This window comes from Diabrotica virgifera, chromosome 10 (assembly GCF_917563875.1).
Source record: "Diabrotica virgifera virgifera chromosome 10, PGI_DIABVI_V3a".
Classification (NCBI taxonomy): Eukaryota; Metazoa; Arthropoda; class Insecta; order Coleoptera; family Chrysomelidae; genus Diabrotica; species Diabrotica virgifera.
The window spans coordinates 101,906,863-101,932,524 of NC_065452.1; the positions used below are offsets into that span (position 1 = coordinate 101,906,863).

At 33.3% G+C, this 25,662-nt stretch overlaps 1 protein-coding gene across 2 annotated transcripts in view; it reads left to right on the forward strand.

Moving 5' to 3' along the window:
* Window positions 1-25,662, forward strand: part of LOC114329727 (solute carrier family 12 member 6) — a 551,775-nt gene that overhangs the window by 153,152 nt on the left and 372,961 nt on the right. The gene's annotated exons all lie outside the window — the stretch shown is intronic.

The following is a 25,662-nucleotide window of genomic DNA, read 5'->3' on the forward strand; positions in this document are numbered from 1 at the left end:
CCCTGATTGATCTGCATCGTACGGATCGCATCATCGGGAATGCCGAAGGGTTGGTTCGAGAGGCAACTTTTGCGATGCGTGCCGATGAGTCATTAAGACTGTCGATCATTGGACGCACCCCACGCGCTCTGTTCGGAATTTCGCTTGGTCCAGTGGGAGCTAATCTACAGGTATTTCCATTTGACGATCGTCTTGTCCGTAATGAAACAAGTAAACTCAGTTTTAACTTTTATTTTATATATAGGTATATTTAGAAAAAAATATCACAGGCCATGATAAGTTGATTATGGGGATTAAAATGTCATAAATATTACTAACTTTTCTGGTCTTTTTCAAGATATCTTGCTTGAGTATCTAACTATGAAAATTTATTCTCGTTAAAAAACAACACATATTTCTATCTTAAAGCAATGAACTTTTTAAAAAATATTAGACTTGTTAATGATGTTACTGTGAGAAGTGTAACATTGATGCAAGACATTTCATTGTCCCTCACAAAAGATGAAAGAGCAAGAAAAGTGTGTTACAAGTTGTTAAACACCACAGAAAGTATTTTACCGATTTCAGAAAGGCAACTTTATTTATTTTATCTTTAAAGAAACTTTTACTGATGTAGTTACTATTTTCCATTTAAATCAAATTGTAACAGCTTTGTGTATTCCTTTATATTCAAATGTATAATTAGTTAGGAAAATGTTTGCTACTATGCGTTCTACCGTCGTGTTTCTGTTATAGCTTGCGGTCTACCGAGATAATAATTGGTGTATAAGCTGTAATATTACTATGCCGATAAAAAAATGTTTTCCACCTACCTCTACCGAAAGTATACTTTTCCGGACCTGATTGTAGGGATCAAAGTTGTATTTTTCCTCCCTCGGGAGGAAAAGTATTTTTCCTCCCTCGGGAGGAAAAGTAAAAGTGACGTAATGGTAATTTATTCATGAAATATAACTTATTGACGCCCTGTACAATATCTATTTTTTATTACGTAAGTATCTATACATTTTAACGTTTATTTATAAAACACCCTGTATTTTGCAGAATGGTAAAAAACAGTAAATTGTTATTTTGATTTAACAATGTTTATATTACTAATTTGACTTATATTTGACAGTTGACAGTTATATTGTACCTACTTGTTAGTTTTAGTTCTAATAAATTTTGTTGGTTAGTTACATAAATAAATTAAGTAAAAATGAAAAAATGACTTGTTATTTGAGGAAGGTGGAAAAACCATATGTATAACATGGGTGCAAAGTGCCTTTTCCTCCCTTGAATGATTACTGCATTCTCGGGAGGAAAAGTAGCACTTTCCTCCCTTGTTATACAAATAGCTATTACAAATTATTTTTGAATGTATTCTTTAAATGCATGTAGAGTTTGTGAAAGGTTTTATAGGTCTAAATTAATAATTTTCGAAATATTAAAAATTACATAATATGAGAGTTTTACCAGTATAGTGTCATGTTTAAATAATTTAATATCTTTGACATAGTTATATCAATATAATATACAATGTGATCACTATTTGCAAATACAATTTTTTTTTCATTTTTTTTTAATGGTGCACCCTGTATATTCGTATTGCATTTTTTAGTAAATATTACAGGCTTTCTTTTGATATCACCTAGCATGTTTCGTTTTGTAGATATTTAAAAAAAACTATATATTTTACGTTTTTGCGGATATATTATTACTGAACAGATACATTAAAACATCATATTGTACCATATTAATAAATGTACTTAATATGCATAAATTAATTATTAAATTAAATAAACAACCAATTTTAAAGTTTATCTTATACTCGGTTCGCTAAACTCGGTCACAACTTGCTAGATATTTTAGTAGGTTAGGTTAGGTTTTTGTTTACTATTTAGTGATTATTAAATATTTAGTAATTATTTTTTGCCAATTTTATTAAAATTGGCAAAATTACGGACTAAAATATCTAGCCAGTTGCGTCTGAGTTTAGCGAACAGACTATAGTAATTTTTTTACCCTAGCAGGTAGTGGCATCGGCAATTCGATCGCTGCCGATACAGTGGACGCAGTATGAAAAATTAATCCGATGTGTACGATGCGTCCGATGCGTACGATGCGGGTCTGTGGACGCTTGCCTCTATTATACCTACTCTCGTGATATCTCAGTAATTTGCTTTATGACGAATATTGAAACTTTACACGATCTTCCTGTATGAAAACCGTGTTTTTATCTGCTAAACTTATCTTCTAATTCATTAGTTCTTGTAAAATTTTAGTGTAAGTTTTAGGGTAGTATTATTACAAGTTTACTTCTGTAGTTTTCTGGCTGTTTTATCTCCTTTTGTGAATAGTAGAATTAGTTCGCTAGTTCTCCATTCTTCCGGTGTTTTACTATGTTCTATAATTTTGTTAATTAATGTTGTTAATTGTTCTGTATAAATTTATGCAGTATACCTAAGATATCAGCATCCTCATACCAGTTTAAAAGTTCAGTACATACCTAAACTAAAATCACAATAAAGATGCAGTAGAAATAAACAAACCAAGACACGTTGAATGTTACGAGGAGCACTCCCGAATCATGATTTACATTGTATAAACTTTGTAAATAAAGTTACTTCAGGAGCGTCAAGAAGATTTTGATAGGCTCATTGAATTTAGCAAAATTAAGATCTACAAGTAAATAAAGACCTACTATGTTTAACAACAATTTCTGTTTTCGGATAAAACGACATTTAGGCAAAACGGTCACATAAATGGTAACATATTGGAAGCAGCAATATCTTGCTCAATACCCAGAAAAACTGAACATACAGTATGGTGCAAATGAAAGGAATAAATTCGTTATTTCGAAAACCGCGACTTTAAAGAAAAATCCCGAAACAGGTAGATTTTTATTTTTAAATTATGATATTTTGGCATATAAACCACACTAGTGACGTCATCCATCTGGGCGTGATGACGTAATAAATAATTTTTTAACCATGAATAGGGGTCGTCTGCTAGCTCATTTGAAAGGTCACTCAATGCTCTATTCAGTAATATAAACATTTCATCATCATAATCGGTGACCGCTGACAGCCCATGGAGGGCCATGGTCGTCCGTTGGGGTTTCTAGGCTCTCTAAAGTTTTACATGGTGTAGAGGCCAGCCACACGCATAACTCCTCAAAAGTTCTAAACGATATTTATCTAAAATATTACTTTCTTGTTTCTTTTTTGAGGAGGTCTTTTCGGCGTTATGTGTGTTTTGCTTGTTTGACTATAGCTGCCCATGTTTTTCTTTCCTTTGCTTGTTTTTCCCATTCTCGTATTCCTAGGTCTTTCAAATCCTGATTGATACCATCAATCCATCTCTTTCTAGGCCTACCTCTCGGTCTCTTCCCCTTATTCTTTCTTAAGCACTTTTTTTGTATTTCTCTTATCATCCATCCTTTCTACGTGCCCTAACCAACTCAGTCGTTTACTTCGCATTTCTTTTATGATAGTCGCTCTGTTAAACATTCTATTTATTTCGTGGTTCATTCTTATACGCCATTCTCCATTCTCCTGTATAGGTCCATATATTTTCCTTAAGATTTTTCTTTCCCATCTAAGAAGTTGTTCCTCTTGTTCACTAGTCAAGGTCCATGTTTCTGATGCATACATTACTACAGGTCTCACTACTGTTGTGTATATTTTTACTTTTGAATTAACAGATACTGATTTTGACTTTATGATATTTTGTAGGCTGTAGAAGCATTGTTTCCAAGTGAAATTCTTGCTGTTACCTCATCACTGTTTTTATTTCCTTCTGTTATTGTTGATCCTAAATATTTGAAACGGTCTACTCTTTCAAATATTTGCCCGCTCAGAGATATGTTGCCTTTCGTTTGTACTTTTTCCCGAGTTGTTACCATGTACTTTGTCTTTGGGACTTAAATTCTAGACCCATAGTCTGTGCCGCTTCTTGAAAATATGTATACATTTTTCCTAGGTCTTTTAATGTCCAGCTGATTATATCTATATCATCTGCGTAGGCAACGACCTGATTGAGCTTTGTAAATATTGTACCATCCCTATCTATAGGAGTTTTCCTGATTACTTGTTTCAACGCAAGGTTAAAAAGTGTTGTTGACAGTGCATCCCCTTGTGTTAGACCTTCATTAATGTCAAATTCATCGGACAGTTGATTTTGGATCCTTACTTTTGCTTTGGTGTTGGTTAGGCATAGTTTTACTAATCTGATTAGTTTTTTTGGCACATTTAACTCTTGCATTTCGCTATGTAATTCCTTTCTAATTATTGAGTCATACGCTTGTTTGAAATCTACAAATAGATGATGTAGTTCGGTATTCCGCTCGTAGAATTTTTCCAGCGTTTGCCTTACTGTAAATATTTGGTCTATAGTTGACCTGCCTTTCCTGAATCCTCCTTGATAATCCCCTGTTGTTTGTTTCATTATATTATTTAGTCTTCCTTCCAATATTTTGCTAAATATTTTGTATCCAACGTTTAGCAGTGTTATTCCCCGGTGATTATTGCAATCTAACGTATCTCCCTTCTTATGTATAGGGCATATCACTGCAATTTTCCATTGTTCCGGCATTATTTCTGTGATCCAAATTTCTAGTATTAACTTTGATATTTCACTCTGTATTCTATGTCCTCCGTATTTTAACATTTCTACAGTTATTGTATCGCATCCTGGGGCCTTGTTAGTTTTAATTTTTTTTATTACGTCTTTTATTTCTGCTTCTGTTGGTGCATATTGGTCTACTTCAGCCTCTTCTACTAATCTTAGCTTTTCTATTTCGTAACGATGATTTTGTTTATTCAACAGTTCTTTAAAATGTTCTCTCCACCGATTTAGCACTCCTTTTTCGTCTGCTATTAATTAAGTCCCCATTTTTGTCTTTGCATAATTTTGTTCTCGGTTGGAAACCTTTTTTTCATGATTTATTTCCTTATAGAATAGTTTTATTTCATGTTTTTGTTCATGTTCTTCTAGCCTTTCAATCTTTTCTTTATTGTGTTTCCTCTTTTTAAATCTTAGATGTTTTCTTAATTGTCGCCTTCTTGTAGTATATTCCTCTTTGGTTTCTTCCGTACTGTTGTTCAGCATTTTAAGCCTAGCTTGGTTTTTTTGTTCCATTAGTCTCTGGCAATCTTTGTCATACCATATTTTTTGGCTAGGTTCTTTGCTTTCCCCCACTACTTCTTTTGCAGCTGTTATCACTGCTTCTTTTAAAACCCTCCATTTATCTTCGATATTTCTGACCTGATTTTCATTTACTTGATTACATTGTTCAATTATGTTATCTATTTTTGTTTCATATCTTGCTCTCTTTTCCTCATTAGAGGCCAATATATCTGAAGCGTATTTGATCTTTTTTTCACCTTTCTCTGTTTTCTTGGCGGTAATTTTTTGTTTATATTTAATTAGTACAAGGTGGTGATCGGAGCTGCTGTTTGCCCTCTATGACTTCTCACATCTGAAATGTCTGAAGCATGTCTTGCTTCTATTAAGACGTGGTCGATCTGGTTTCTTTTTTTCATATCGGGAAAAACCATGTTTCTTTGTGGATATTTTTATGTGAAAATTTTGTACTGCTTATCACCATTTTTTTGTCTGTTGCAAGATCTATGATTCTTTGCCCGTTGTCGTTACCTACTTATTTCGTGCAGGCTATGTATACCTATTGTTCCCTGATATATTTCCTCTCTTCCTATTTTTGCGTTTAAATCTCCTAAAATTATTTTAACGCTATAATTGTTTATATTTGACACTTATTGGTCTAATCTGGCATAAAAATTTTCTTTTTCTTCTGCTTCTTTGTCCTCCGTAGGTGCATGCACATTAATGAAATTAATATCAAAGAACTTGCCTTTCATTTTCAGAATAGCTATCCTTTCATTTATGTTAGTAAAGCTTTTTACCGCATGCTTGAATCTTTCACTTATTATGAAGCCCATCCCACCTTGTCCACCTCTTGAATTACCATGACATATTAGATATTTTCCATATTCCCAGATGTCTTCGTTCTTCCATCTCATTTCCTGCAACGCTAAAATATCTATTTTGTAGATTTTTATTTGTTCAATAAGGTTTTGTAGTTCTCCTATTTCTCCTAACGTTCTTATATTCCAAGTTCCAATTAAAATTTTTCCACATTTCTTATTTTCCTTTTTCCTGTTGTACTTATTCACCTTTTTGCTTATTTTATCCTGTTTTCTAGTCTCTTCCGTACCTTCAATCTTTATGTGGCCATCGTTGCCCCTTTTTATTTCAGCATTACGTGTTGTATTATAAACATTTACATAATTATAATTTATTATTTGTACATGGTGTCAAAAAAATGTTTTAATTATATTATTTGACAAAAAAAAAAGAAAAATATATGTAATTCATTTAACTTAGAATACATTTTACTGTTGCCCGAAAACAGAAAAAAATGTTTATTGCAGAAATAAACATTGCTTTTCGATTAATTCAATGTTCAAGCCAGCTCCCTCCAGCCACCTGCCTCTTGGAAGTTTGAACATTTAATTTAGGCGAAAAGCAAGTTTTAATTGTGATATAAACATTTTTGTCTCCGGATTTCTGACAGCAGTAAAATGTATTTTGAATTAAATAAATTACATTCATTCTCTTTTTTTGTCAAATAATTTAATAAAAAAAATTTTGGATACCCTGTATAAATAATTATGTAATAAATGTTTATATTTCTGAATAGAGAATTGAACAACCTTTCAAAACAGCTAGCTCACGACCTATACTCTCATTTAAAAAATCATCGATTACGTCATCACGCCCAGATGGATGACGTCACTTGTATGTTATATATGCCAAAATATCATAATTTAATAATAAAAATAGACATGATTCGGGATTTTTTCTTAAAGTCACCGGTTTACGAAATAATGAATAATTTATTCCTTTCATGTGCACCATACTGTATGTAGAAATATTGGGTAAAATGATAGCAAATGTATGGGAAAAAATAGGTAATGGGCTTAAAGAACTATATTTTTTCAATAAACCTTAACTGGGACTAGTTTCGTCCAAAATATAATTACCATAACGCTTAATTACTGTAATTTTTAATTTCTTTATATCGCCGGTCCGAAATAAGAATGACGTAACTGCAAATTTTGTCAATTTCTGTTTATTCCGTAATTTTATTATTGTTATTCCGGTTATTTATAGCGTTCTTCGCCTTCCGGTTCCCAGTTTTCAGCTTTGTCGGTCGTTCCATTCGCCAGGGTGAAGATTCCTTTCCGACATTGTCTTCTGAATGCCGCCTAGCCAGGATTTTTTTGGCCTTCCTCTCTTCCTTCTTTCCCTTGGCGTCCATTTTAAAATTTATTTTGGCAGTCTGGCGTCGTCCATTGATGGTTGACCCTATGATGGTTGACTTGACTTGCATTATATTTCTGATTTGGTCATTTTGTATTCTTTCAAGCCTTGATTTTCTAGCCGATCTTCTCCAAAAGTCCATCTCCAATGCAAGTTGGGCGTCGTTCCAGAGATTTAGTAAGTTGCCTTGTTTCGCATCCATAGAGCACTATACTTTTAAAGATGGAGTTAAAGATGAGATGTTTTCTTTGATTAGATAGTTCTTTTGACCATAGCATCGGGTTTAGGCATCCAATCACCCTTTTTCCTTTCACAATCCATTGCTCTATCTCTTTTTCGGTGCGCCCACTCTTGTTGATTGTTGTTCCCAAATATACTTATTCCGTAATTAACTTGTAAAATACTGTCGGTAAGATGATACAAACGCGACAGAACTGTAACTATGTGCTGAGCCACTACAGGGTAGTTGCGTCGTTATTAAAATGAGCACCATTTTAGACCTTGTTTCAGATGAATAATGACGCAACTGTAAATAGGGTAGAAAATGGGGGGACTAAATTAAGATAATGAAATTCGGAACAATAGGGATGAAAATAAAAGCCATCGCTGTAAGAATAAACGTCATACTAAATACTTAAAAATAGTTTTTTTGTACAGAAAAAATTTAAGATCAAGAATGACGCAACTGTTATAGGGTTGAAAATGGTGGAATTAAATTAAGATAATGAAATTCGAAGCAATAGGGGTAAAACTAAAGGCCATTATTTTAAGAATAAAGGCCATACCCATGCTTCGGACGGTTACTTTTTGTGTAATCACTATTTTAAATATTTAAAAAATTTTAGATGAAGAATGACACAACTGTAAAAAGCGTTGAAAAGGGGGGATTAAATTAAGATAATGAAATTCAAACCGATAAGGATAAAAATAAAAGCCTGTTTTAAATATTTAAAAATCATTTTTTTGCTCTCCTGAGAAATTTGGTTTTTGCAGTTATGTACGTTATTCTTATTCCGCAATGGCGATATGTTTTCCCTAAATTAATGGCACTGGCAAAGCCAAGAAGCCAGTCATGTTTTCTTACATTTCTTTCTATTGGAATGTACAAATGATAAAAAAATGATAAACTGGATAGTGATATAGAAATAAAAATTAGAACAGGTATGCCAAGATCGGCAATGATTAATTCTAAAAACACTTATGTCTGAGGAAGGTTTCTAAGGATTCCGCTATCTTTACGACTCCGCATAGTTAGGGATCGCCAACTTCTTGAAAACTTCAAGATCTTTTCTTGATCTTGTCTTGATTTCAAGACAAGATCAAGACAAGAAGTAATTTTAGATTTCAAGACAAGACAAGGGATTTTATGTCAATACCAAGATTTCTTGTTAAGAAATCAAGAAATCTTGAAATATCTAGACTATTTTTTTATACCTAATAATAAAAACTAGATTTTATTTTAAATAACAAATTTAGCACATTTTTAAATCGGAAATGATGAGCCATGAATTAAGGCAGATAACACTTCTTATGGAGTCAACGCCTAGCTGATTTCTTGTCTCTGTTATTGTTAAAGTTGCTGTTGAAAATAGCCTTTCCGCAGGTACAGATGTTGCTGGCGTTCCGAGAAAATCCTTGGCCATTTTCGATAATGACGGGTAGATATTTTCGTGTTTTCTCCACCAATCAAGTATGTACCTATATTCTCAGAATCTTCTGACCTAGGCTCATTAAGTAGTTTTCAATTTCATACTTCCAAGATTGTAAGTTATCTTTATCAGCTTTCTTAAATAGGTAAGTAAGATCTAAATCAAATTCGTTATCTTTTTTGTCAGATTAAGTACTGACTCTGGTATTGGATTCTATAGATCATTCTGGGATTTATTAAAGTAGTTAGCTTTAAATATTTGTTCAAATTTTTGTACTGCCTCTAATTATAGAAGCTTTTCCCAAGATGAAGAGGAAAATGCCTCTACTTTATGACGAGGATTCAAAATAACAATAATACAGTATATCCAATTAGTTTTGTTATAGTGTTTCAGTATTTTATCTCTTGCAGCTTGAATGCAGTAAATTAATTGCTCATCGGTAGCGCCTCTATCAATTTTATTAATAAGTTCATGAGCCCATATTTCCAGTTTGTCTTAAAAGTAAATTTACTCCAATTACCACCAATGGGAGTGTGCATTATTTTTTCCCTTCGAGAATTGAAGAGAGTGTTTTAAACCTTCTCAGATACTGACAAAATTTACTGATCAGAACCATTCTTTATCTAACATTTTCCAATTATTTAGATTTTGGTTGTTGCCACAAAATATAGTTTTAAGCATTTTTTACACTTAAGCCCCATGTTAGCATCTCGAAAGTTGAATGCCATCTTGTAGGCACATCTAGTTCTGGCAAAGTTATCTTACAATTTATGACCTCGCAAGCACTGTTAAAAGTTGCATTTGCCCTGAGTTTTTTACTTACAGAAAAGTTAAAATCTAAAGTAGTCGCATTAGTAGCATTTTCTACTTCGATCTTATCCTCCAAATAATCAAAATCATTTTCGATGTATAAACTGTTTCGATTTGGCTCAAATTTTTATGAAATCCTGGACAGTTGAGTTTAGAATATGTGCAAAACATACAAAAGTTATATGCTTATTGTGAGCATATATACATCAATTTTTGGTTCGTCAGGAAACAAATGCAGATCAGGGACTCACCCCAGTGGCAATGGAGGCCGTGTTAGCACGCAACGCAATAAAAAGGTCGCTGTGGAATCACCCGACCGGATAATCAAGAAATTTCAAGATCTTGAAATTTCTTGAGCTAAGACAAGATATAAGATCTCAAGAAAACGTCAAGACAAGATTATTTTTAAATTTCTTGATTTTTTTCTCAAGACAAGACAAGAAGTTGTTGTCAAGACAAGAATTCTTGTCTTGTCGACCCCTACGCATAGTAAAATGTTATTAGGTCTAAAACCTAAAACACAACCATCTATCAAATTTGATCAATTTTATACGAGGTATGTCAAAAAAGATGAATTTCGATCAATAGTAAAAGTAACTTCATAGTTCAGAAAATTTCCATTAGAAGGATGTAATTACATATTGGAACATAGTTTTTAATGCTAAACAACTTTTTATGATCACAATTTTCGATATTGTGAAAAATAAAGGTAGTTTATTTACTCTTGAGCGAAATTCATCTTTTTTGACATACCTCGTATAGATTTGAAAAAATGTTTGATATAAGATGCAGAACTGTTTATAAAAAATAACTTTTTTTCGTAAAATTAATAATAAAAGAATAATCATAATTGAAATAACTGAAAATAATGATAGTTATTTATAATTTAAAAAAAATTAATTAGAAGGATGTAATTGCATATTAGAATATAGTTCTTAATTAAAAACAACTCTTCCTAATAACAATTTTCAATATTGTGAAAAATAAAGCTACTTTATTCTTGAGTGAAATTCATATTTTTTGACATACCTCGTATAATATTTACAAAAATTTATATCTGACGGTTAAATCTTAGGTTTTAGACCATGCAGAGCTTTTTATGAAGAATACCTTTTTTGCGTAAAACTAATAATAAAAAAGTTTTCCATATGGTTCCAACTTACAGGGACATACTTATATGGTCCATAATAACATACGGGGCTAAAACATGGTCCCTGAAATTAAAATCAATGAATCGTATAGAATATGGACTCTTCGTAAGCTACTGCGTATCACATTGGTTGATCATGTAGCATATGAGGATGTGTTAAGAAGAGTTATCATGTTATCATTGTGAATTGTTACAAACTATTAAACAAGCAAGAGGTTCGTATTTGGTACATACAGGGTGGCCGGACAAAAATGAAACAAAGGCATTATTAGAAACTACGACATTTTTGAAAACCCCAAAAACAGGTCAATTTTTGATTAAAGGAGTTACATTTTTCCGGTATTTTCGATTATTTACTTTGACCCTTAAGCCATGGTAAGAATCCTCCCAAAAGTTTTTTAATGACAATGAGGGACAATGATTTTATTGATTCATTTGAATTCTATTGGGTTTGTTTTATGTTTTGGTCTTACGTTTAAGAGGACCATGACCTCTTACGGTATCCATTCTTATTTTAAAAACTGAAATTGACATAGAAGTAGAGGCTGAAAAGTTGACCAAGATTATACAGGAGGCGACCTGGCTTGCTACCCCACACCATGAAATGCGTCAAGGAAAATATGAAATATCTCCTTCAGTCAGAGAAAAAATTGCCGCAAAAAGACACTTGAGGAAACAATGACAACAAGCTAGGACCACAGAAAACAAGAAAAAATTCAACAAAGCCACCAAAGAATTGAAAGAACTAATAATAGCAGAACAAAATTAGGGAATCCAGTGTTACCTAGAAAGCCTTACACCTACAGAGGCCACAGATTATTCGCTGTGGAAAGCAACGAAAAAATTAAAAAGGTCTTACTTGCCTAATCCAATAATCAGAAATGATAACACCTGGGCCAGAAATGATAAAGAAAAATCTGAAGCTTTTGGCAAATATCTGAAAAAAGTCTTCATGCCCTTTCCTTCAGAATTATCTGCTGAAGAAGAACACGAAATTACCGAAATGGTACCCTTCCAAATGGACCTGTCTCATAACAAGTTCACTATTAGAGACTTCAAACAAACAATTATGGAAGAAATTAACATAAAAAAAGCTTCTGGTATCGATTTGGTATCTGGAAAAATTCTTCAAGAACTATCCGAAAAGTGCTATAGACTTGTTACTTACATTTTTAATTCTATACTACGACTAAATTGTTTCCCTAGCATCTGGAAAGTTGCCCAGATCGTTATGATAGCCAAGCCCGGGAAGAAAACAGAAGAGTTGTCTTCCTACAGACCGATAAGTCTACTGCCAATTCTTTCCAAGGTTTTTGAGAAGCTATATGTTAAAAGGCTAAAAACTATAATAGACGAAAAGAAGATAATTCCAGATCATCAATTCGGATTCCGCAATAAACACGGGACAATAGAACAACTTCATAGAGTGGTAAATCAAATCAAATCAATAAGGACCTGAATAGTAAAAGATATTGTTCAGCAGCTTTCCTTGATATATCTCAAACTTTCGACAAGGTGTGGCATGAAGGATTGCAAGTTAAACTAAAGAAGCTACTGCCCTATCCCCACTTTAAACTTCTAAAATCATACCTGATAGATAGGCACTTCCAAATAAAACATGGAAGTGAATATACAGAGCTGCATCCAATAAATTCAGGAGTTCCACAAGGTAGCGTACTTGGACCAATTCTGTACTTATTGTATACTGCAGATGTGCCATCAACACGATTTACCACTGTTGCGATATTTGCCGATGATACAGCCATTTTGGCGTCCCACATGTGACCTAACATCAGCCTCTAGGAACCTGCAAACTAATCTGAACAAGGTCCAAAACTGGCTAAAAAGATGGCGTATTAAAGCAAATGGATTGAAATCAACACACGTGACGTTTACCCTCTGCAGAGAAACGTGCCCACCTGTTCAATTTATTGATTGTCAACTTCCACAATCTGATAGCGCCAAATACCTCGGAATGCACCTGGATCGACGACTAACTTGGACAAAACACATATTCACTAAGCAACTTGGCCTCAAATTAAGAAACATGTATTGGCTCATCGGTCGCAGATCAAAACTCTCCATAGACAATAAAATATTATTATACAAAACAATCTTAAAACCTGTGGGGAACTGCTAGCAACTCCAACATATCCATCTTGCAGAAGTTCCAAAATAAAGTACTACGAACTATTGTTGATGCTCCCTACTACGTCAGTAACGAAATCATTCAACATGATATCCCTTTAGAATCCATCAAAGATGCCATACATCGTTTTAGTGTCAACTATTGTGAAAAAGTGTCAGTGCACCCGAATCGGTTAGCGGCCCAACTGAACGTGCGCGATGCCAATGAAATCCGTAGGCTAAAACGTCTACTGCCATCCGATGTATCTATATCATACAGACTTTAGTTTAGTTTTTTTAAGGCAAATTATTGTAAAATCATACCCATACCAACAATGTTTAACTTAGGTTTAGATATATTTAAAAGAGATTATTCATTGGAATAATACTCTACATGTTATCAGCTTCATTGTCAGAAAAAACACTTATTGTCTAGTAGGCAGATTGCAGACCTCTCAAGAAGTTAATAATAATAAAAAACTTTGACCCTTAAGCCATGGTAAGAATCCCCCCAAAAGTTTTTTAATGACAATGAGGGTTTAATGATTTTATTGATTCATTTGAATTCTATTGGGTTTGTTTTACGTTTTAATCTTACGTTTAAGAGGACCATGATCTCTTGCGGTATCCATTCTTGTGTTTTGTTGTTTTTCGTGATCCCGAAGGCTTTTTCTTGTATCTTTGATATTTTCGTTTTTAGAGCAGCTCATGTTACTTCAACGTCTGTCGGTACTAAGTCCTCTATCATTTTTATTTCTGTCTCAACCTTTATACTTATTTCTTTCAGGGTTTTTCACTTGTGAGATGTCTATTTTTCTTGTCACCTTTTCACTTTTAACTTTCAGAATTATTTTTAGTCTAAAATCCATTATTAGTGGATTATGATCGCTGTAGGGTATGTTTTAGTACATTATATGTACTTTTTAAAGTCTTTTCTTCTTTTTACCTCGTCTCCTAACTTTTTTTAGTCAATTAATATGATTTCTCAGTCAATTTGATTCCTAACAATTCTATCTTCCCTGTCTGCGGGTTATTTCCAAGTGCATAGCCTTCTAGGATACTGGTTAAAAAGGTGTAGGCTATTACAAGGTTGTTCTCTACCCAGAATTGTACAAGTTTATCTTCCCTATTGTTTCTGATACCGAGACCATAATATGCTCCTATTATACGAGACCAGCGCCACGACCAATTGTCTCCTTCAGCACCACGACCAATTTTGGGGCTAAAATCACCCATATCATTGTAATCTCGCTTCTCTTTGTCATTTGCATTATTTCGTCTATGTTGTTATAAAATCTTTTGATTTCTTGCTCTGGTTTGTCACTTGCTTGAACATAGACGTGAATAATATTTAGGCTCCTATAGGTTGTTCGTAATTTTAACATTGCTACTCTTCATTTAGAGTATTTTAGAGACAAGAAATATGTGACTCAACTACACAACTTCGTCAGATACTAAAATAGCGGTTCCATTTTTCTTCTATGATTATATATATTCTTCTGGGTTCCATGTTCTGAGTAGGTTCCGCCTGAATATCAGATATATCCGTCTGTCTATACCATCCATTTTATTTTTTGTTTTTAGGTCATTTATCTGCTTCCGTCTTTATTCTTTATATTATTGTATATTATTTTCTATTTGTTATCCATTTATCTCTAGCTTGGTATTTCTGTTTTATTTTGGTTCATAATATGTGTCAAACCATCCTTTTCTTCTTTTAAATTTCGTATTTACGGTCCTTAAATACCCGACGACTGGAAAAAGTATAGTATGCCCGATCTATGAAAAAAAGAGACAAACTCCAGTCCAGAAACTACCGTGGAATTTATCTACTATGCACAGCATATAAAAAGTCCTCACGTATATTATAAACCAGCGGCTCTAACCACTAGCAGAAAATATTATTGGAGAGTGTCAGACGGAGAAGATCGACAATGGATCAAATATTTACAGTCAAGCAGGTCTTGAGCAAATCATGGGAACACGACATTGATGTTCAAAACGTAGGCATGAGACTCAGTCAAAAGGAACAGACTATACTAAATATTGGCTGAATTGGCAATACCACACAAGCTAATTAAACTCATTAAAGCCACAATGGATAAAACTTAGGCATGTGTACGAATACAAAACCACCGGACAGACCTTTCCATAATTTCGCAGAGGCTGAAGCAGCGAGATGGGCTGGCCCCAACATTGTTTAACCTGGCACTGGAGTATGCGGTTAGGCAAATGCAAACTGGACGAAGAAACCTACTGACCAACAGAACGGTTCAACTGGTCGCTTATGCCGATGATATTAATATTGTGAGTAGAACTTAACAGGAGCACAGGAAACATACGCAGAGTTCAAAACGAAAACGAAATGGTTAGGTCTGGAAATTAACACAGAAAAAACAAAAATAATGAGACAGACGAGAAGAAATATAGTCCCACAAACATATAAATGAAGATGACATTAAAACGATTGGAGAGCTTACATACCTGGGAGTAGAATTATATTCCGACGGATCAGAAGATGTAGAAATACGGAAGAGAATAACGAAGGCAAACAGAGCTTATTTGCCCTCTTAAATATATATTGGTCTAAAAGTGGCCACCGAAATACAAAGATGAGAATCTATAAAACCTTAAAAAACCTTAACTCGACCAATAGCATGCTATGGTAGTGAAGCATGGGTCCTGAAAGAAACATTCAAAAACAAACTCGACACATTCGAAAGGAAAGTACTGATGAGAATACTAGGACTTATGAGGAAAAAAGGAAATCTTCAGAATTCGATACAACAACGAGCTTTATTAACTTTATAAAGAAACACCCCTGTCAGACTTTATTAGAATACAAATATTGCAATGGACTGGACATGTGATAAGAATGGGAGAGAATAGGCTACCAAAAAGAGCACTGAACGCTAGAATGCAGGAAAAGAGACCGGTTGGAAAGCCAAGAAAGCGCTGTGAAGACACAGTAAGCTGCGACACACAAGCACTTTTAGGAGTCCGTGTATGGAGAACAGCAGCCACAGACAAACAAAGGTGGAGGCAAAAAATAAAGGAGGCCAAGGCTCAATTTGGGCTTTAGTGCCGTAGAAGAAGAAGAAGAAGAATTTACGGTCCTCTCTTGTTTCTCTTGTGTGTTCTGTCCGCTTATCTGAGGTGTTCTTATTTGCCCCTCTATAAGATGTTACACCATATTGTTTTCCATTTTTTGGATATAAGGGAGTAGGCTATTTCGTTCCAATCAATTGCGCCATATTACTTTATGTTCGATTCTATGACTAAACTTTGTGCTTAAAATATGGATATTGTCTCTAGGTTGCAATTGTTGTGTTGTGTATGACTCCTTTCCCTGAGAGTTAAGGGCCAACTGTACGTTTACGACGTAAATAAGTTATTCCATTGTATATGTGAAAAAAGTTGGTCTTAACGTCATTTTACATACATTTTATTCAGGCCGTTCACATGCTAACGCGCGTTAACCGTGTCAAATAAAAGGTATGTAGTTGTATGTAACGCGCGTTATCAAAACGCGCGTTAAGCGCTTGTCATGTGAACGTGGTCTAAGGCCCTCTAGTAAATAAATTATCCTCACTTAAAGTTATTAGATTATAACACATTTTTTAAAAGTCAAATCGTTTGAATTTTAAATGATTTTAATATTAATAATACAAATATGTAAATATATTGAATAAAAATTAATTTAGTTAATGGATTCGATATATATTTTATAAATATTCATTAATACATAAACAATGAAAATTTTGTCGTAATTTTATAGAGTCTATAGACAGCAACTAAGTAATTAATGGTTTTTAGTAATTAACGCTGTATACAGTCTTTCCGTAATATTCTGTTTGGTTTTCATGTTTATTAAAATCGAGTGTTAGGTCAAGTTAGGTCAATATGTGGTAAAGATTTTATCCCTGAAGGTGTTCTAGAGATTGGAAATGGTGTTTTCATTAAGTTGAAAATTCGCAAATTACTGAAATTAAAAACTGGTATTTGGACATATACCGGGTGTGCACTTATATTTTCCCCCATTTTAACTGCCTATAACTTCTAAACGGCTCAAGATAGAAATATGCGGTTTTCGCTGAAATGTTTTATTTTAGTAAAAGTTTTGTCTGAATGGATTGAATTTTTTATATCGCTTTCAAATACCAAAAAAAAATGGCGGATTTTTGAAAAAAAAGTTGTTGACTTTTTTTTAATGGAACACCCAGTATATTTTTTTGTAAATTGAAAGAAAGGTCATTCACCTATCCAGCGATATAAAGTTTTTCAAAATCGGTTGTCAAATCACTAAGTAATTAATTTTTAAAATGATGGGTGCAACGTGGATATCACATACCTAAATAACATAACTGAGCAAAATGATATTATGTTATGTGATTTCCACATTGCATCTCTCATTTTAAATATTAATTGCTTAGTCATTTGGCAACCGATTTTAAAAAATTTTATATCGCTGGATAGGTAAATGACCGTTTTTTCAAGATACAAAAAAATATACTGGGTGTTTTAATAAAAAAAGTCAACAACGTTTTTTTTTCAAAAATCCGCCATTTTTTATTTAAAAGCGATATAAAAATGGTCACTTACCTAAAAACTTGGAAAAACGATAATTTATCTATCCAGCGATATAAAAAAATTTAAAATCGGTTGTCAAATGACTGAGCAATTAATTTTTAAAATGAGAGATGCAATGTGGAAATCACATAACTTAGTTATGTTATTTAGGTACGTGATATCCACGTTGCACCTCTCATTTTAAAAATTAATTACTCAGTGATTTGACAACCAATTTTGAAAAACTTTATATCGCTAGATAGGTGAATGACCTTTCTTTCAATTTACAAAAGAATATACTGGGTGTTCCATTAAAAAAAATTAACAACGTTTTTTTCAAAAATTCGCCATATTTTATTTCGTATTTGAAATCGATATAAAAAATTCAATCCATTCAGACAAAACTTTTACTAAAACAAAACATTTCAGTGAAAACCGCATATCTTTATCTTGAGCCGTTTAGAAGTTATAAGCAGTTAAAATGGGGGAAAATATAAGTGGACACCCGGTATATAGGTATACTCAAAAGAAACTATATTTACAAATATCAATCTACAATAGCAACCAGCCCATTATTGCGGATTTTCGGAGCAAGTTTAGCAATTAGGGCGGAGGTTACATTGGATGCGAGTTCGTACAAATTCGTACGGATTCGTACCAATTTAAGTCGTAAGACAGAGTGGTTACATTAGATGTGACCTCAGACGAAAAAACGCAATAGATATATTTATCAGAGTTTTCACATTGTGGTTTGTGGTTATTAACAGGGAATGACGCTGCGAGGTATTACTTTTTTGAAACACCGTTATTATTAAAGTTGCTTTTATTAGAAAACTTCAGAGTTTTAGTTGATGACTTTTTATTCAAATCTCGGTTGTTGTATTGTTTACTCTTTTGGCCCCATAAGGATTGCCTTTCTTGGACTAGTATTATTAATTTTTCTACATCCATTTTGTAATAGAGCTGGATCCCGCGTACCAAAAAAAGTTGACTAAAAGCAAGTTGGAAATTTGTTAATAGCTTAACGGTGTTTACCCGGACAAATTTAGATGTATAAGAACACTGGAACAGGGGAAGTTTTAATTGTGCAACAGGTTAAAAATTTGGAACGTTATAACATTAACACGTCAAATGCCAGTGAAATATTGACGGAAAATAAAATTTTGACAAGATGTTGATATGTCATATAAGGGGATGTTACACAATGAAGAACAATTGTCCGCGGTAGCTCAAGTCTCCAGAGATCTAGGGGTGTGGATTTTTAAAGGATTTTAATAGTATACTCTTATTAGCTTAGAAATAAAAAAAATTAGAAGGATCAAAATAAGAATATTAAATAAAAATAAAATATTGGGCGCCACTGGTTACCTTAAGGGAACCAAAAATTATACAAAAATAGAAATAATAAAAGAAAAGATAGCTAAACCAAAATAAAACAAAAACATAGTTAAATAAAAAATATATAAAATACTTTAAATTTACAGCAAATATGGCGTGATTTTATCAATGCTATAGACAGACGTTATTTATGTCGACATTTCAGCTCTAACATAAACACTTTCCAGACTCTCAGTCTCAATAGGTCGTTAAATCCTTTTGATACTTAGCCGAAAACACACAACGTACTCTTTATCGGTATTTGGACGGCAATGAAAAATATCATGGATCATGGGAATTAAGAATGAATTACGTAATACGAAAGATCTGTTAGAAACTCACGATTCTTTGATAAACAAATATGAATTTAACGAATCTAACATACAGTGCGTAGCGAAAGTCAGTTATTAGAAAATACTAATGACCTTTGCACCCGTTACAACGTCAGACTACGAAAACGTTCCATGTATTTTGTCGGACAGAACTTCCAATTGATTTGTTACCATTTCATTAAACTCTCATGCAAAAATCAGACTGGTGTTTATCACCAACTGGGCATTTTAATGAGTGGAACACGAAGAACATGTCAAATGACAGGAATTATGTTGGTTAGTAATAGCAGTCTGATTTTTGCATGAGAGTTTAATGAAAGGGTAACAAATCAACAAATCAACAATGTTCTGTCCGACAAAATACATGGGACTTTTTCGTAATCTGATGTTCCAAATTTTTAAACTGTTCCACAATTAAAACTTCCCCTGTTCCAGTGTTCCCGTAAATCAAAGTTTGTCCGACTAGACACCGTTAAGCTATTACCAAATTTGCAGCTTGCTATTAATCAACTTTTTTTGGTGCGCGGGATCCAGGTCTATAACTATAATCAGCCGAATACCACACAACTATTAAATAAAATCTACTTCTCGTACGAATAGTCGCAGAAAAAACAAATTATGTTGGTCGCATCAGAAAATCGTACGAGTTCGTAAGAAATATTTGTAAGTAATGTAATCGTGCATATAACCTTATACACATTTGTTTCGTTCTGATGATTTCGTACGTATTCTTACGAATTCGTACGATCGGTTTTTCGTACGAACTCGCATCCAATGTAAACGTCAACTGATTTTAGACTTGTTTTATATTTGAGGATGAGTACGCAATTGAACCAAAATCGATTTTGGATCGGATAAGTGATTTGCAAATCGTAATTAATGTTGAATACATTTTAATAAACCTTTAAACCTTTAAATAAGAGTGAACCTTCCATGTAGCTCTTTGCCGGTGGCTTCTCTTCGCCTAATGTAATTAACCGACATTTGTCAGGCTGTCACACTGACATAAAATATGCTCTGCTATTTCTTCTTCTAGATAACCGATTTTTCACTGCTCTTTCTCTTATACCAGCTCCTACATTCTTTGATGTTTTTGAGCCAACAGTGTACCAGATAGCTTCCGCTTGTATGGGTACACCTTCCTTCCAGTTTTTCTGCCTGGTATATTAATTTTGAATGTATTGTCTCGTAGCTAGTCGAAGAAACGCAAATTAATTGCCGAATAGATTCACGGTACAGAATGTTAATCCACAATATATATCAAAATGCCACTATGAGAATTTAGCTAGACAGAGATTTGCAAACTCCATTAATTAGAATTTGAAGAGGTGTAGACAAGGGGATACAATATCACCCAAACTATTTACTCTGGCGTTGGAAGACATTTTTTTATCTATAGACTGGGACAATAAAAGGATTTGTATCAACAGGAAATATTTAAAGGATCTAGCATGTACTTCTTTTAGCAACAACTATGGAACGACTACGAATAATGATTTCATACCTAGAAAAAACATCTCTTGACAAAGGACTGAAAATGAATCTAAAGAAAAGTAAAATAATGACTAATACAGAAGACACATCAGTAATTACCATAGGTGGAACAAACATAGAACACGTCCAAGAATATATTTACTTAGGACAAGCTATCAGAGCAGACAAAAGTAACCATACTAAAGAAATAAACAGAAGAATAAGAATGGGATGGGCGGCTTTCGGAAAACTCTCATATACTATCAAAAACCAAAAGATGACTTTAAAATTAAGAACGAAGGTATTTAGTGCATGCGTCCTACCTGTTCTGATATATGGGGCCCAAACGTGAACGTGTAACAAGAGCAACTTAGATAGAATAAACAAAACTCAAAAAGCTATGGAAAGACAAATGCTGGGAATATCGCTGAGAGATAAAAAGAGGAACGAGTGGATAAGGGCACAACGAAAGATATCAGGATGGAAGATAGAATAACGAAATTGACCGCTGGAGACCATATACTGCAAAAACGTCAATAGGTCGACCGTAAATGAGATGGAAAGATGCCATTGACCAAAGCGCAGGTTCAATGTGGAAAAGGCAAACAGAAGACAGAGGCAATTGGAGACAAATGGGAGAGGCCTATATTTAGCAAATAAATAGATTTGGGCTATAGATAGATAGATAGATAGATGGTCTAGTAGCTATTGCATTGATGGGTTGCCTTATTGCAATATCTGCTTTTACCTTCTCGATTAGCTTTCTATTATCATCACTGCGCGCCTGGCTTAGTGTTGCTGACTATAAGTTAATCTGTGCATCACAGATCTGGCTTTTCAGCCTGTATAAAGATATGAAGTATAAAGATATGAAGTTGCAGATTCAGCAGGACTTCCAACGATGCTGTTGGAGTTGTTTTTATGGCCTCCGTCAGATCAAAGCATGCTAGCCTATGTGTATTACTTTGCAGCCTTATTGCTCCCACTTGTTCCGTCTTTGTTCACTATGCCACAGACCTATAGGTTATGATTGGTCTAATAACCCTTGTGTATCACCAAGCGTCATATTGGAGTTGAGCCCCCAATTCTTACCGCACATTCTTCTACATCTGCCAAGGACATAGTAGGTTTCCGTGTGGTATTTAATATGTGAGCATTCCATGTAAGCCTATGATAAAATATACCGCTAAGTATTTTGTTTCTTTATGTTTCCCTGATGACCAAATTCTGATTGTTCAGGATCATGACGACTTGAGTTACATGACACGGAAGCTAATAGAAAAATATAACAAATGGGGTCTCGAAGTCAACATTAAGAAAACTGAAGTCATGTGTATTGTAGGGACAAAGCAGTCCATTACAGTAGACGATGGGGTAGAAATTAAACACTGTGATGAATACAAATACCTGGGCATGAAGATAAATCAAGATGGAACACTCGATGCTGCTATGAAAGACAGAAACATACAGTTGTTCTGAAGCTATTTCCTTGTGGTATTTTTGCAATTAACTATTCTGAATGGAAAATAAGCCACAATTCAACTAAAAAAAATGATTTTATTAACGTTTCGACGTCCACGTCACTTTCACTAAAAAACGTCAAAATTAATTATTGATATAAATTACAATAATCATTGTATTAAATAAATAGGTTTAAGCAATTTTATTTTCAGTTTAAATACGCCTAATATATTAAAACTGGCATGAACCACTTGAACCTAACTTCAGCCTGTGAGTAATGACCCGTGAGTAATCAACTATTACTCACGGGTAACGTAATGGGTGCTATTAACTATTCAAAAATAGTGAATAATGAGCATGTTATTAAACGGTCGTAGAAAAAAGTATTTTTTATTTCCTTTCGAGTTTTCCTTTCTTGATACCAATCCTGAAATTGTACACAATGATTTTTATATTCATTACTCAATTTTTCAGGAGAAGGTTATGGCATATCTATTATGTGCATAATTTGTAATCTCAGGCGGATTATTATCAAATTCCACATTTAACTCACTCGATTTTTCACTCATTTCAAAACCAAACCCCAGCGTCATTTCAAAGCCGACTGACTGCATTATTAATAGCTTAATATCATCCATATCCATGCTACAAAAATACATTACCTCAAATGCGTCAAAAACACTTTTACAAAAAGTTTACGATTATGTTTTTTGCTATTATTTTGTTATTTACAATTATGAGTGGCATTTATTGAGTCCACTATGTAGGTATTTTTTGAAGGTCGTTTAAATTCAGCTCAAACTTATTATGATTTAATTTAAACTTTATATCATACATTTATAATGTGTATACATGTGAGAAAACAATAGAGAACTTGCTGATAAAATAATTTAATAATCGAGCTGAAACGAAGGTCTACAAAGGGGCAAAATGAAAAGAAGTTTGATTACTTGATAATGAACTAAAGAATGCCACATGAAACTGGAAATATGGTGAAAATTAACGAACAAACTTTGCCGCTCTCATTCATCCATCAATAAAATTAAGTTTGTTTTGACTAAATAATCGTATGTTTATAACTGAGAACTCAAGACCTTAACTTTGTTTGGTCGTTGCATAAATTGTAATTGAAGCGGGTACAAATTAATAGAGTCTAGCTTATGGTTTAATTTATTAAAGCTATTGTTACTTGTTCGATTGAAATGCTACGTCACACAATTGGACAAATTACTGAAAACGTGGCCAAAATAATTCAAAATATTAACAATTTAGACATTAAAGTGTACTATAAGATTGTCATCCTTGCTGATTACGAATTTTATGTCACAACTGAAAATTCAAAATGGAGAATTCAATATTTTATTTACAAAGCTCAACAGGCATTGAACTCATAGAGCTAAAAATACATTATATATTACAAAACTTGTATCAAGTGGAGTAGCTTCTTGTCCAATCAAACTTGTCAAACGGAGAATCCAATAATGCGGAAAAAATTCATAAAATTTGAATTAATTGCTTTGTCTTTATTATTTGCAGGTTCAATAAAAATAAAACTACGAAAAACAAAGTTACAAATATTGTCACAGCAATCAAATGAAGAATTGCGTAGTACAACCGCTATGCCCTCCTTCTTCTTCTTCTGCCCTTCCTACTTGAGAAATGCAAATCTGAGATTCCAATACATCGCTAAACTGCCTGTACCAGGAAAAAGATAATTTTCTTAATAATGCTTAAATCTTAATGATTTATTTGAATTTGTGTATATTATTTGGTTGTGTCTTACTCTCGGACCGAGGGCCCCATCAGACCGGGCCGTGGCATTCTGTCAGTCCTGCCACCCAATAGTGACGCCAGTGCTTTTAATCACCGTTTGCCAAAACCTAAGGTATTAAGAAATTAAAAATAAAATACTAAGTTTTCAATCTATGAAAATGGTTATTCATTTTTAAATTAAACATAATTTTGATCAGAAATAAAGAAAATCCCTGCCTTAAAAAATAAAATTATTCACAAAATAGTTTATAAGTGCTCTTTTAGTCTAAAATATTATATTTTATAAGATCGACATGCACCGACCTGTTTAGAAATTAAAAAAAAAAGGGTGCACGACATAATTTTGTCCTGACGATAATTAATTAATTAAAAAATAACTTTTTTATACATTAAAAAAAATCGGCCCAGGGAAATATTATTTTAGGTTTTTTGGATCATTCGAAACAAAAAGGTCTTATGTAATTTTTCTTTTAAGTTTATGGTTTTCGAGTTATAAATAATAAAACTGAAAAATAACGAAAGATAACGATTATCAAGGTTCAAAAACACAAACAAAAAATATCATTTTTGAAATTACGAAGTACCTAAATTTAAGTTCAAACCTTATTATATCTAACCCAATCAGTTCTTGGAGTATTTTAGGCTTATTTCATTTTAAAACATTGTTTTTTAGTTGTTAATGCAGCCCGATCGCCCGTCTTTTCAAAAGGAACCTTAACCATTAACAATTAAACCTTCCACATTAACAATTAAAAAAATATATGTTAGCTAAAACATTGCAAAAATTCATACCGGAACCTGATAGAAGAATGTTTGAACTTGAATTTAGGTACATGATGATTACAAAAGTAATATTTTTGAAGTGAAAACTTCTTTAGGGACGTTGTGCACTTTTTGGATGGGGTAAAAGCATTGAATCCGGGACCGTCATTGCGACCATCATCGCACTTATTGGATGGGGTAAAAGCATTGAATTAGCGACCGTTATTGCGACCGTCATCGCGACCGTCATTGCGACCGTCGTCATCGCGACGTCATCGCGACCGTCATCGCATCGGCGAAATAAATATTGTACGTATGTAGGTATACATACAGAGTTGGGCTAAAGAATGGAACCAAGCAAATATCTTTGAAACGAAAAGACCAATATTTTTGAAACTTTGCATGCAAGTACAGTGACGCAAAACGCATCTGTTGCTATACTTTTTGTTACTAGTTCACTTCCGGTTTCACCGGAAATACCCTTAACTTATTTACTTTAAATGGGACACCCTGTATATTTTTGCAGATTTTGAAAGAACTTTTTATTTGTAATTCATAAATACCAAGTTTGGAAGAAAAAACTATTAAAACAAGAAATAAATCTCTTTACAGTTAAAAAATAGGTTAATTTATTTACGTTAGACCAACGATAATAAAAATAAAAAAAAATCATTTAAAATGTTGAAAATGATAGTTTGAGGTGATTCCTCTAAATCAATTGCAATATTTGTTTAATAACTTCGTTCAATGCATTAAAAATATTACACACCTCGTCATGAGTTCTAACACGATCACCATGACCAATATAATATTTCAATGCGATCTCTTTCACTTAAATGAACCATTTTGAATAGAA